The sequence below is a fragment of the Staurois parvus genome, unplaced genomic scaffold (assembly GCF_062004578.1).
Source record: "Staurois parvus isolate SC_StPar_1 unplaced genomic scaffold, SC_StPar_1.0 ptg000233l, whole genome shotgun sequence".
Lineage (NCBI taxonomy): Eukaryota > Metazoa > Chordata > Amphibia > Anura > Ranidae > Staurois > Staurois parvus.
In genome coordinates, this window is record NW_028318029.1 from 345,125 (window position 1) to 358,972 (window position 13,848).

At 40.3% G+C, this 13,848-nt stretch overlaps 1 long non-coding RNA gene across 1 annotated transcript in view; it reads left to right on the forward strand.

The window, feature by feature from the left end:
* Positions 1-12,318, forward strand: part of LOC149460191 (uncharacterized) — a 52,684-nt gene extending 40,366 nt beyond the window's left edge. Inside the window, exons 2-4 of the long non-coding RNA XR_016313118.1 lie at positions 1,753-1,798; positions 11,791-11,932; positions 12,025-12,318. This is a non-coding gene — a long non-coding RNA (uncharacterized LOC149460191). The remainder of the gene's footprint in view (positions 1-1,752; positions 1,799-11,790; positions 11,933-12,024) is intronic.
* The last annotated feature ends 1,530 nt before the right edge of the window (positions 12,319-13,848 follow it).

Consider the following 13,848-nt stretch of genomic DNA (forward strand, 5'->3'; position numbering starts at 1 on the left):
CAGGATGAATTCTGAAGTGTTTCGGGCAATATTATCTGCTCATATTCAGCCAAATGCTTCAGAACTCATTGGACGCCGCTTCACAGTGCAGATGGACAATGACCCAAAGCATACTGCAAAAGCAACCAAAGAGTTTTTTAAGGGAAAGAAGTGGAATGTTATGCAATGGCCAAGTCAATCACCTGACCTGAATCCGATTGAGCATGCATTTCACTTGCTGAAGTCAAAACTGAAGGGAAAATGCCCCAAGAACAAACAGGAACTGAAGACAGTTGCAGTAGAGGCCTGGCAGAGCATCACCAGGGATGAAACCCAGCGTCTGGTGATGTCTATACGTTCCAGACTTCAGGCTGTAATTGACTGCAAAAGATTTGCAACCAAGTATTAAAAAGTGAAAGTTTGATTTATGATTATTAATGTGTCCCATTACTTTTGGTCCCTTAACAAGTGGGAGGCAGATATGCAAACTGTTGTAATTCCTACACTGTTCACCTGATTTGGATGTAAATACCCTTAAATTAAAGCTGACAGTCTGCAGTTAAAGTACATCTTGTTCGTTTAATTTCAAATCCATTGTGGTGGTGTATAGAGCCAATAATTTTAGAATTGTGTAGATGTCCCAATATTTATGGACCTGACTGTATGTTAACTCCCATTTCTCCAATGTATAATAAGCACACGTGACTTCATCTGACGCAACGCGTAGGTGACGTGGTGACGCAATTTCTGGCATGGTGAGGTAATTTCCGGTGCAGACGCCATCTTTGTGCTCCACATGAACCCATGCAAGTACACCCATAGCATGAGGTTCTAGAGGCTTATTATACATTGGAGAAATGTGAGTTTAATAGTTTATGTTGCCTTTTATTGCCTAATAAAACAATATTATACTATACTATATAAAAAGTGCCGCTTTGAGCACAGAAATATTGACATAATCATACCACTAGGGAGGTTAAAGTCTTTGAATATGCGAAATAGGGGATGGAGGCATGACATTATTAGCCACCAGCTCATAATTTTATTGTTTATTGAAAAACAAATATATCTGGTGAGTGGTGGTAGGAAGGAAAGGAAGTTTCACTTCTGGCACTGCAACTATGTCTAGTTAAAACAACTGCATACATTTCTAAAGTTCATTAGAACAGAATTTAAGGGAGTATACAGCCGCCTCCATTCTCTACGGCTTGATAATTAGAAATGTGCATCCCAGAAAGTTTTGTTTTGGATACATTTGTTCATTAAGGAATTTTGTTTCATCATATTCGTTATATTGAACCGATTCGTTTTCGGGATTTATTTCTTACCATTGTCATTTGTTTTGTATATTCGTTGGTCCGGGAGCTGATTGGGCAATATCAACTGGCATCATGTGTATCTGAATTAATGAATGGAATGAAATTCAGATCAATTTGCTTCCTGAATCTGAATTCTCAAACGTAGTTGAAAATGTAATTAATTTCCCCATTGGCATCATGTAACGTCATCCGAATGAAACAAATGCATTCGCTAATTTCATTATAACATTTTCTGTCCATTCGAAGATTCCTCTACATCTGAATCTCCGAAAATGAAATTTTCATTCGAAAAACAAATCATAGCAAAATAACACATTCAGCTCTCACTGTCTACTTTTTTGGGGGGAAAAAAGTGTTCCTATTTCCCACTGAAATAACATTCTAGAACTCACAGTCCTTATTTTGCATATGTCTAATATAATATGTTTGGTAATATTTTTTTTCTCTGTCTTAGCTTGTGCATCTCATCTGTACTCCTGAAGAAGTGGAACTAGATTCTGGTAAATGCGTTGGGTTCAGAGAGAGTCTGGTATTGTGCTAGCATTGATATTGTAATAAAGAATTTTTATTTGCATGTATATTAAATGTACTGGGGGTGATGCACTGTTTGTATGAGTTCTAGATGTATTTCCTTCTTGGATACATTTGTACTGCAATTTTAATTTTTTAAATAAACTGTGTATAATAAAAATTATATGTTTTTAATATATACATCTGTTTGTGTGCCTTAAAAAGTCTGCTTGGTATTTTTTTTTCTTATATACAATTAGGATGTGATAATCCCTTCTTTTTTATATTCGCTCCTAGCTTCCCTTTCTATAATTTATTAAAGTAATCTTGTGCTGAGATATGGGCTGCTGTTGCAGACCACCTTCCAAGAATACTAGTTATCTAGCTGTCTGTGGTTTCATGGTTTCTGGTTCACTAACCTGGATTAAGCATAGAGATTAGAAAGTCAGAGTGAAGTCAGAATGGAATATGTGTTTCAGGACAAGCTTTCAGAAAAACATGAAATCATTGTTCTAGTTTGCTCAGAGATTAATTAAGGCAGAATGGGGCCCTGGGTTGGGCAGCAGTTTTGGCCCTCCTCACCCCCTCTATTAAAACTGATAAAGAAGCAATAAGCACAGAAAAGCCTTGTTTCTTGATTGTGCAGTGAAATAGAGAGGACTTAAGCTAGCCATACACTGATAGATACAGTGAGGAACAGAAGTATTTAAACACCCTGCGATTTTGCAAGTTCTCCCACTTAGAAATCATGGAGGCGTCTGAAATTCACATTGTAGGTGCATTCCCACTCACTTTGAGAGACAGAATTAAAAACAAAAATTCAGGAAATCACATTGTATGATTTTTAAAGAATTTATTTGTCTTGCACTGCTGAACATAAGTATTTGAACACCTAAGAAACAGCAAGAACTCTGGCTCTCAAAGACCTGTTACTGTGCCTTTAAAAAGTCCACCTCTACTCCACTAAATAATCTAACTTAGTAGCACCTGTCTGAGCTCTTTAAAGACACCTGTCCACCCCACAGTCAGTCAAATGCCAACTACTACCATGGGCAAGACCAAAGAGCTGTCAAAAGACACCAGAGACGAACTTGTGGACCTCCACAAGGCTGGAAAGGGCTACGGGGCAATTGCCAAGCAGCTTGGTGAAAGTAGATCAACTGTTGGAGCAATTGTTAGAAAATGGAAGAGGCTAAAGACAACTGTCAGTCTCCCTCGGACTGGGGCTCCATGCAAGATCTCACCTCGTGGGGTATCACTGATAATAAGAAAGGTGAGGAATCAGCCCAGAACTACAAGGGAGGAGCTGGTCAATGACATGAAGAGAGCTGGGACCACAGTTTCAAAGGTCACTGTCAGTAGAACACTACACTGTAATAGTTTCAAATCATGCATTGCACGGAAGGTTCCCCTGCTCACGTCATCACATGTCCAGGCCCGTCTGAAGTTTGCCAATGACCATCTGGATGATCCAGAGGAGGCATGGGAGAAAGTCATGTGGTGAGACGAGACCAAAGTAGAACTTTTTGGTCTAAACTTCACTCATCGTGTTTGGAGGAAAAAGGATAAGTTGCATCCCAAGAACACCATCCCTACTGTGAAGCATGGGGGTGGTAACATCATGCTTTGGGGGTGCTTTTCTGCGAAGGGGACAGAACGACTGCATTGTATTAAGGTGAGGATGAATGGGGCCATTTATTGTGAGATTTTGAGCAACACCCTCCTTCCCTCAATCAGAGCATTGAAGATGGATCGTGGCTGGGTCTTCCAACATGACAACAACCCGAAGCACACAGCCAGGATAACCAAGGAGTGGCTCCATAAGAAGCATATCAAGGTTCTGGAGTGGCCTAGCCAGTCTCCAGACCTAAATCTAATAGAACATCTTTGGAGGGAGCTGAAACTCTGTGTTGCTCAGTGACAGCCCCGAAACCTGACAGATCTAGAGGAGATCTGTGTGGAGGAGTGGGCCAAAATCCCTGTTGCAGTGTGTGCAAACCTGGTCAAGAACTACAGGAAACGTTTGACCTCTGTAATTGCAAACAAAGGCTTCTGTACCAAATATTAATACTGATTTTCTCAGGTGTTCAAATACTGTATGTTCCGCAGTGCAAGACAAATAAATTCTTTAAAAATCATACAATGTGATTTCCTGAATTTTTTTTTTTGAATTCTCTCTCAGAGTGGGAATGCACCTACAATGTGAATTTCAGACCCCTCCATGATTTCTAAGTGGGAGAACTTGCAAAATCGCAGGGTGTTCAAATACTTCTGTTCCTCACTGTATGTTTCATTCAGCCAGCGGGTTGAACAGAAGAAATCTGTCAGATTCCTCTATCTATGCTAAACAGCGCTGCACCAGCTGTCCAAATATTCAAATAGTGCCTGCATGTGATTGGTTACAGGTAGTGCTCAGCCGACAATTTTGCATCTGATTCCATTGATTTTTCAAGGAACAAAGCCGACAGGACCACCCACTGCTGAAAATCCATCTGCTTTATTAGGAACCAATCAACGTTTGTTCAGTGTATGGCCATCCTAAGTCTTTACCGTGCATTACGGACAGCTCCCTTAGATAATTGGACACTAGCAAAAACGCTGCAGGAACATCCCCTCTATAACCCCTCCCAATCCCCCCATTATTAGTTTTTGGTTAGTTCATTAGGTAATTGGCATCTTCTCTATACCAAGAGAATTTTATTTTCTTTTAATTAATTATTTATTTTATTATTTCTAAATTCGTCTATCAAGCTCTTACTGATCTATAGCCACTGTGGCTCCCTCCTGCAGGTTTCTGGATCAGTTGGATTCTCAGCTGAGTCTTAGGGAACCATACACAAAGATGACCAAATTGTAATGTTGCTGTAAGCACTGGATCCTCTGTGGGTACCGACCATGGCCCATAGTTTGAGTTTGCCACAGTATGCTATACAGGTCTAGGCAGTGGTACATCTGTTTGTCCTTGAAGACCTCTCAGGGGGTATACTGGGAGGTCAAAGAATGTGTCCCTGAAGGGGCTGTTATGCACCTCACGTTTTTTTTTTCTCTGGGGGTTCATTGGGCAGAACATAGACGCGTTAAATGTATGTTGCAGACACTTCACTGGAGCTCTGGACTCACCAGTCCAGTCGCCAGGAACTGGGCCCTGACCGCCAGTGCGAACAGATCCAAGAGACACCCAGACCTCACACGAACCTTAATTGGGACAGTAAATGGGAGCTATCCCCTCAGTGGACATTTTTTGTTTATCTCTTTGACCTCTAGGGGCAACTGGCTCTTAGGATGAACTTCCTACTTTGTCATCACTACATAGTGCTGTGCAGTTATTTGCTGAACTGCCCTCTTTTACACTGAGCCAGGGCAACCAGCCCAAAGGGACCCCTGTCTGGCCTGTACTTCACCTTCCAGCCATACTGACAGATGCCAGTGTTTCCTGCTTCTTTTCCCATGATCTTGGTTTCGCGGCTGTTTTCTGACATCCAGCTAGATAAGAATGCCATGCTTCATGCCCCATCTAAAATGCCTGTATTTGCCCTTTACCCAGCTGCTTATGGACCTGCAGTGGCAGTTTTTCAGCTTCTGTGCTGCTCTTGGCCACAGTGGGTTCATGCTTTCCCAGTTGTACTCCCCCTAGTATGTAGGATGCATGCATATCCTTAACCCCCTGTTGTTCAAATTTGAGTTAATATAATGGATGTTACAGCAAATTCACAGAAAGTATTCACAGCGCTTAACTTTTGCCACATTTTGTTATGTTACAGCCTTATTCGAAAATGGATTAAATTCATTTTTTTCCACAACATTTTGACAAACAATACCTCATAATGACAACGTGAAAGAAGTTCATTTTGAAATCTTTGCAATTTATTAAAAATAAAAACCGAAAAAAAAACACATGTACATAAGTATTCACAGCCTTTGCTCAATACTTTGTTGAAGCACCTTTAACACCAATTGCAGCCTCAAGTCATTTTGAGTATGATGCTACAAGCCTGGCACACCTATTTTTGGGCAATTTCTTCCATTCTTCTTTGCAGTACCTCTCAAGCTCCATCAGGTTGGATGGGGAGCGTTGGTGCACAGCCATTTTCAGATCTCTCCAGAGATGTTCAATCAGGTTCAAGGCTGGGCCACTCCAGGACATTCACAGAGTTGGCCCGTAGCAACTCCTTTGTTATGTGGGCTGTGTGCTTAGAGTCGTTGTCCTGTTGAAAGATGAACCATCGCCCCAGTCTAAGGTCCAAAGCACTCTGGAACAGGTTTTCATCAAGGATGTCTCTGTACATCGCTGCATTCCTCTTTCCTTCAATCCTGACTAGTCTCCCAGTTCCTGCCACTGAAAAACATCCCCACAGCATGATGCTGCCACCACCATGCTTCACTGTAGAGATGGTATTAGCCAGGTGGTGAGCAGTGCCTGGTTTCCTCCAGACATGACGCTTGGCATTCAGACCAAGAGTTCAATCTTTGTTTCACCAGACCAGAGATTGTTTTTTCTCATGGTCTGAGAGTCCCTCAGGTGCCTTTTGGCAAACTCCAGGCAGGCTGACATTTGCCTTTTACTTAGGAGTGGCTTCTGTCTGGCCACTCTACCATACAGACCTGATTGGTGGAGTGCTGCAGAGATGGTTGTCCTTCTGGAAGGTTCTCCTCTCTCCACAGAGAAACGCTGGAGCTTTTTTAGAGTGACCATCGGGTGCTTGGTTGCCTCCCTGGCTAAGGCCCTTCTCCCCTCTCCGCCCTTCTCCTCCCTGGCTAAGGCCTGGTGGCCTGCTCTAGGAAGATTCCTGGTGGTTCCAAACTTCTTCCATTTACAGATGATGGAGGCCACTGTGCTCATTGGGACCTTCAATACTGCAGAAATGTTTCTGTACCCTTCCCCAGATCTATGCCTTGATACAATCCTGTCCCAGAGGTCTACGGACAATTCCTTGGACTTCATGGCTTGGTTTGTGCCCTGACATGCACTGTTAACTGTGGGACCTTATATAGACAGGTTTATGCCTTTCCTAATCATGTCCAATCAACTGAATTTCCCACAAGTGGACTCCAATTCCAAGTTGTGAAAACATCTCAAGGATGATCAGTGGGAACAGGATGCACCACAGCTCAATTTTGCGTGTCAATGCAAAGGCTGTGAATACTTATGTACAGTTGTGTTCAAAATAATAGCAGTGTGTTGAAAAAAGTGAATAAAGCTCAAAATCCTTCTAATAGCTTTTATTTCCATACACACAAATGCATTGGGAACACTACACATTCTATTCCAAATCAAAACACAAAGAAAAATATATCAAATTTGTGTTGTTCCTCTAAACAAAATTGAAGAAAAGTGAATATTAGACTGTTCAAAAAATAGCAGTGTTTGTATTCTTCTTTACAAACTCAAACATTCATTATATAAACTGAAAAATGTTTGAAGATTTTGCTTTCCTTTGAATCACTTAATTAATATTTAGTTGTATAAGCACTGTTTCTGAGAACTGCTGTACATCTGTGTTGCATGGAGTCAACCAACTTCTGGCACCTGTGAACAGGTATTCCAGCCCAGGATGATTGGACTACATTCCACAGTTCTTCTCTATTTCTTGGTTTTGCCTCAGAAACTGCATTTTAGATGTCACCCCACAAGTTTTCTATTGGATTAAGATTCGGGGATTGGGCTGGCCACTCCATAACGTCAATCTTGTTGGTCTGGAACCAAGATGTTGCACGTTTACTGGTGTGTTTGGGGTCGTTGTCTTGTTGGAACCCCCATTTGAAGGGCATTTCCTCTTCAGGAAAGGGCAGCATGACCTCTTCAAGTACTCTGATGTATTCAAACTGATCCATGATCCCTGGTATGTGATAAATCGGCCCAACACCGTAGTATGAGAAACATCCCCATATCATGATGCTTGCGCAACCATGCTTCACTGTCTTCACAGTGTACTGTGGCTTGAATTCAGTGTTTGGGGGTCATCTGACAAACTGTCTCCGGCCACTAGACCCAAAAAGAACAATCTTACTTTCATCAGTCCACAAAATGTTGCGCCATTTCTCTTTAGGCCAGTCAATGTGCTCTTTGGTAAATTGTAACCTCTTCAGCACGTCTTTTTTTCAACAGTGGGACTTTGCGGGGGCTTCTTGCAGATAGCTTGGCTTCACATAGGCGTCTTCTAATTGTAACAGTACTCACAGGTAACTTTAGACCTTCTTTGATCTTCCTGGAGCTGATTGTTGGCTGAGTCCTTGCCATTTTGGCTATTCTTCTATCCATTCGAATGGTAGTTTTTCGCTTTCTTCCACGTCTTTCAGGTTTTGGTTGCCATTTTAAAGCATTTGTGATCATTTTAGCTGAACAGCCTATCATTTTCTGCACTTCTTTATATGTTTTCCCCTCTCCAATCAACTTTTTAATCATGGTACGCTGTTTTTCTGAACAATGTCTGGAGCGACCCATTTTCCTCAGAATTTCAGAGAGAAATGCACTGTAACCAGCATGTACAACATTTGCTGCCTTCCTTCCTTAAATAAGGGCAATAATTGCCACCTGTTTTTCAAAGAATGAATGACCTCACTAATAGAACTCCACACTGCTATTATTTTGAACATGCCCCTTTCAATTAGTGATTCAATTACACAGAATCAGCAGCATGCATGTCATGACTGTTGGGTCTGTTGGATTTCTATTACTCTACTACACCTGCTAGTAAATTATTTGCCATGTAGAAATATCATTTCTACCAAAAACAGTGATTGATCAGGTTAGTGATGTCTGACTGCTATTATTTTGAACACAACTGTACATGTGGTGTTTTTGTTTTATGTTTTTTTAATAAATTGCAAAAATTTCAAAATGACCTTCTTTTACATTGTCATTATGGGGTATTGTTTGTAGAATGTTGAGTGAAAAAATTAATTTAATCCATTTTGGAATAAGGCTGTAACATAACAAAATGTGGCAAAAGTTAAGCGCTGTGAATACTTTCTGGATGCACTGTATGTTAATCATTATAGTTATCCTATGTTTTTTTGTGCTGGTTGAATGATGTAATTCTTTTTTACCCCTATTTAATGTTGGTAATAAAAACTAGAAACGTATACCCTATATTGTCACACTTTCCTCTCCTTTCCTGCTACTTCTAAGACACCGTATATTTACATTGTGTATACTGTCAAAGCCTTCTCTCCCCAACACCTAGTTATTGAGTGCACTGTCATACCCTCTTAACCTCCCTCTTGCATATATTGTCCCTTGTCATATCCTGTGTGTTCTTTTTCTGCACATACTGAACGCCATTATACCCTCTATACTAGTTTCCTACATATACTGACCACTGTCATGCCCACCACACTCCTTTGTTGTACATATTGCCTGTTGTTTTGCTTTCTGCTCTTCTCTCCCAAACATAACCAGTGTCATACCCTTCACATGCTTCCTGCATATACTGAACACTAAGAGACATACCCATAACATTATCAGAACTTTTTAGGTACATAGGGGTCAATTCACTAAGAGATAAATGCCACATTAATTTTTGAGTTCAAATAACTCATGCAGTATTTATTTCAAAAGTAGTCAATTCACTAAAAAACATCCGTTATTTACCGAATGCATTAAATGTTTATGTTATGCGATATTTAGCACTTAAAATTTGCATTATTTTTGGTGTTGTTTTTTCACAATTTTTTGTTTGCAGGCTAACATTGCACCAGAATGCACACAGCAATATTGTGAAACTATGAAACATTGTAGTGTGCTTTCATTCACAAAATGATCTCCCCATGATGGAATTTATTTTAATTCTTAAGCTCATTTTTACACTGATACATTGTATACTTTTCACTTTCTGACCAGTGCAGAGTTCCTCCTCAATGTGTGAAGTTTTTTGCCCTTGATAGAGTCCATTTAGACCCCAGAGGCAGTGACTGAGACCGCTGTATTCTTCAGAAAGAAGCAAGATGGATATATAATTTGGTGGCAACACAAGCATCGGGCTTGAATGATTTATTAAGTTTCAAAGCTTTTTTGCCCTGATTGTTCATTAGTCTACTATTGATTTTTTATTTAATTTTTTTTTTCCTCAGCCATCATATAGTTTATTATTTAATTATTTAGAGAAACGTTTTTTTCTATATTCCTTATATTTTGTTCATTTGATTTAATAGATGTGTTTATATAATCTCATATGTCTATATTATTTATGTATTGATTGTGATTTTGTGATGTTATTGTATATGATGAAGTGTTAGCATCCATTATGGCAAGAGTTTTCATGATTTTAGTGTCCCTAAAGTTTTTCTTTGAAAGAAATATTATTGTAAGAGTTTCAGTACTGTGCATTATAATAAAATGAAATCCTACTTGCTGCACCTTTTGGCGTGGTTTCCAGTAAAGTGTTTTATCACACTGCTCAAAAAAATTAAAGGAACACTTTTTAATCGGAGTATTGCATCAAGTCAGTTAAACTTCTGGGATATTGATCTGGTCAGTTAAGTAGCAGAGGGCTTGTTAATCAGTTTCAGCTGCTTTGGTGTTAATGAAATTAACAGCAGGTGCACTAGATGGTCAACAACAACAAAACAGGAATGGTTTTACAGGTGGAGACCACTGACATTTTTTTCCCTACTCATCTTTTTTGACTGTTTTTCACTAGCTTTGCATTTGGCTAGGGTCAGTGTCACTAGTGGTAGCATGAGGCCATACCTGGACCCTACAGAGGTTGCACAGGCAGTCCAACTTCTCCAGGGTGGCACATTAATACGTACCATTGCCAGAATGTTTGCTGTGTCTCCCAGCACAGTCTCAAGAAAACGGAGATTTGAGGTGACAGGTATTTGCTCTAGGAGAGCTGGACAGGGCCGTAGAAGGTCCTTAACCCATCAGCAGGACCGGTATTTGAGCCTTTGTGCAAGGAAGAACAGGATGAGCACTTCCAGAGCCCTAAAAAATGACCTCCAGCAGGCCACTGTTGTGAATGCCTAGTGACCAAGCAATCAGAAAAAGACTTCATGAGGGTGGCCTGAGGGCCCGACGTCCTCTAGTGGGCCCTGTGCATAATTTGTTAATTATGGTGAAATATCCAAATAGCATAATGTAGTGCCTGTTGGTAATAGAATTGACTCCATAGGACCTCTGAATCCCAGCATGTCATTTTTCTTTTATCTTTTTTTTTTATGGCTTCATTTGGATGTTACATATAGCCTAAATAGAGGTCTGATCTGGCCAATATCTTTCTTCCCCTTTGTTAGTGGCTTGGAATGGATATATACTGTAACTGGTGTATAGGATATGGTGTTGTTGATTGTAAGTGCCTCCCCGGTTGTCTGTGCGCTTGGCGCTTTTTGTTTGGTGGTTGTAGATACATTAGGTGTCTAGTGTTCTGGATTATGGGTTTCATTAAGATGGCCGCGATCATGTGACTTGCTGACGTCACGGCACATGGCGTCTTGATGCCGGGCGTCGTGACGTCATTGGCATGCGTCAATGATATCACCACGCATGCGCATTATGGTGCAAATGCCACCAATTTGGCAGTATGTACCACTATTTAAAGCCTGCCATTAGCAGATGGAGGCTAGGACTACACTGGAGGAGATTGCTGGGATGTAGGGATGCTGTCATGTCATTCTTCCCTCTGTTGATCTGAAAGTTCTTCTGATATCCATATATCCATACAACTTGTTTTGGAGCCTCTTTGGATGCTTATTGAGACATCTACTTACATTGTTTTCTATGGTATGTATTTAGATGGACTTTGCCTGTCATTAATTATTTCTATGCTTAAGGTGACCCCCTTTATGGTGCCATAAAGTTGGTATAGATGTGGAGGGCATGAGGCTATACTTATTTTCCCTTCCCTCTGTTACTGTTGTCCCCCCCTCTTTGTAGGGCTTTATTGATTGCTAGTTTGGGGAGTAGGGATGTAGTTTGTATTTCTGTGGGACATTTTTTTATCTTATCTTAATCTATAATGCATTTTCTTTAATGATGTTTTAGCTCCTTATTGTGGAGTGATGGTTCCATCTCTCTGGCGACCACTGATACTTTTGACTGAGGGGTCCCCTTCCATCCATCCTTGAACCAATTGCTCGGGTTGTCTTTCATTGGCCTTATGTGCAGTCATCAATATTACCAACCGGTAAATGCTGACAGTTTTTCATTCCATTTCTTGAGTATTGTAATGGTTATATATTTATAATATGTTTTGGGCCTACTTTTGCTTTATTCTAGAAACGTATACTTTGTCTCCCTGAAGAAGCGGGCCTTGTCCCATGAAACACGTTGGAGTAACGAACAAGCGTTCAACTGTATCAAATATGTTGGAGCAACCTACAAATACTATTTTGTACCAACTATGTTGAGCTTCAATCTGTTTCATGTGTTAGTACATGTGTTAGTAGGCTACACTTTGTAGTATTGTTTGTCTTTGTATTCGGGCCCAATATGCCCTATGTGTTTTAATTCTATGTTCCACCATTATGGTGGCTTTTTAAAATTAATTTAATTAATAAAAGTAATCTTATATTTTTGCCAAGTTTTTTCTAATGTATAGTATGGTACCTTTAAAACCCTATTAGCTTTTTAGGTTAGGGTCATATTCACTCAGTTTAAGATACTATAAATGTAAAAATAAAAAGCATTTATTATTCACACTTTATGCAAAGTCATATTGAGTATATCGACCCTTCATGTATAATCTCACCTACATATATATATCAGTTTAACCCCTCCAACAACAATTATTTTTGGGGGTTTGCGTGGAATCTATTGGACTTGGCGTTTTGTTTCTCCACTTTTTTGTGTCATACCAATGCAAACAAAATAAATAAACATGAGAATGCCTAAACATTTGTAATTGCAACAGTTTTCTGGGTGAAATGGTGCATTCTCTGACAGAAATGCAGGTGTTGCAATATTTTTGGCCATTACTGTATATCTTTATATATACTGTTAGCTCTCTGGCCAACTCTGAGCACATAGATCACAATCAGTCTGCCTCTCTTTTCTCCACAGCCAATCTGTTTTTTCACTTAATTTCTGTTCATGTGAGGCGAATGCAGGGGAGTACCTCTCCAGATACAATAGTCCTGCATGGAAGCCAAGAGGTCAGTCACCGCTTCCTCGATATGGGGGACCTTCTGGCCTCTGTGGAATGTCTACTGCCAGTCTTGGGGAGCTCCTATGCTTCCTTTTTCTCAGTGTGGCCCTTATTTGGGCACTGTCCATTCCAAAGACTCTAGCCCCTGTTTTTGCTCTGCTTCGGCAGTGGGATATTAGAGGACTTTCTTCTGAAGGCATGGTAGATTCAGCCACTGTCCTGTGGACTGTGTAGACCCATACTGTGCAGATCCCATTATCCTTAATTTCCATAACTCAGTGCTGGAAATATCTCTTCACTTTAGTTTCTGAGCCCGATCCTAGCCTCCACTCTGTTCAAGATCTAGGCTCTTTGCTTCCACATTCAGACTCTGCCCTGAGTTTGGCATGAGGGTCTTGGGTCTGATGGCTTCCTCATTTTCATGCCTTACTACTCACAGTTCTGGCAGTGTGGGACATGTCACGTGTCTTGCAGGACCAGGCATACCCTGGAGTTCGGCTCTGGACACAGAAAGATCCTTTCTGCTCAATTAATTGGTTTGAGCACTCGATAAACATTTGCCTCTTGGGTCTTGAGCAGTCCTGAGTACCTTCTTGGTGCAGAGGACTTGGTCAACTCATAATTTGTGCCTCATGATTAAGGTTCCAAAATTAGGGTTTTCAGTTCTCTGTTCAATGCTGGACCTTTTTCTGAATTTATGTCACAATAGTAGTTTATATAGATCAGGGGTGCTCAACCTTGTGAAGACCAAGTTACACTTAAGTGATTTGGTAATCGGTCGCGGGCCACAATGAAATAAAATGGTTCAGAATTTAAAATTTTTCATTTTGAATAGCATAATGAACAAAAAAATTGTGACAAAAAAAATTACAACTTAAAAAACTCACCATGCCTGTTACTAAATACCTTGGTCTATCTGCTTTCCAAAAAGGGATAATGTGGAGGGTATTTGTACT